Source organism: Corvus brachyrhynchos, unplaced genomic scaffold, assembly GCF_000691975.1.
Source record: "Corvus brachyrhynchos isolate BGI_N302 unplaced genomic scaffold, ASM69197v1 scaffold26, whole genome shotgun sequence".
NCBI classification, from domain to species: domain Eukaryota; kingdom Metazoa; phylum Chordata; class Aves; order Passeriformes; family Corvidae; genus Corvus; species Corvus brachyrhynchos.
The window spans coordinates 4301928-4302933 of NW_008239324.1; positions in this window are offsets into that span (position 1 = coordinate 4301928).

A 1006-nucleotide genomic window follows, 5' to 3' on the forward strand; every position below is an offset into this window, starting at 1 on the left:
GGGAGGGATGTGCCGGTGGGAGCCCTGCGGGTGATGGGGGGTGAGGGGTTGGGGGCCGCCAGGTGTGGGAGTGCAGAGGTGACAGGTCGGGGGTAGGGGGCAGGAGGCATCTCCCAGCATCTCTGAGTTCCCTTGGGGTGTTCATGTGCGTGGGGTGGGGTGATGGGGATGGGGAAATGGGGGGGGATATTCCCCTCAGAGGCGAGCGCTGCCCCCGGCCTCTGTCAGGATAGCGGGAGGTCCCCAGGGTGCTGTCCCAGTCCTCTGGGTGCTGGGCTTTGGGGAGTAGGGCGTCACTGGCATGGAGGAGCATCCCCGGGGATGGCCCTGTTCTGTTTCCTGGGTTACTGCCTTCTGCCTGGGACTTCTCCAGCTGGGAGAGGAACCTGGTCCCCACCTGGTCCCACCGGTTGGGGCTGGGGGAACCAGCAGGGACCAGGCTGAGCGAGGCCGAGCTCATGGTAGGACTGGAGAGAGGCTGGGTTACACCAGGGGGTGTAAGCTTGGAAGCCGGGGTCCCTCTGGCAGCTGGTGCTGGCCGAAACACCCCACACCAGAGCTGGCGTGGCCAACAGGAGGTCGTTACCGCTGGACCGTACTGGTGCCCGGCCACCGGGGCCATGTTGCTGCCCAAGCGAGCAGCCTGGGAGGAAGGAGGTGATGGAGGTGCGAGAGGTGATGGAGACCTGCGGGCGAGGTCTGGTGTGGGTGTCCCCTCGGACACATGTTGGAGATGGTGGCAGGGGACCGACCACTTGTCTGTGCCATCCTGGCTCCACTGTCCTGGCAGGGGTTAACACCGGACTGTTCCACTCGGATGGTTCAGGCAGCGAAAGGAGGAGGAAGAGGAGGAGGAGGAGGAGGAGGGGAAGGAGGAGGAGGAGGACGACGAGGAGGAGGGGGAGGAGGACGAGGAAGATGTCACCCGTCGGTCTGTCATTTCTCTTTTTCAGCCAGCATGGGGGACACTGCTAGCACCAAGCTGGGCCGGTGGTGAGACAGGAGG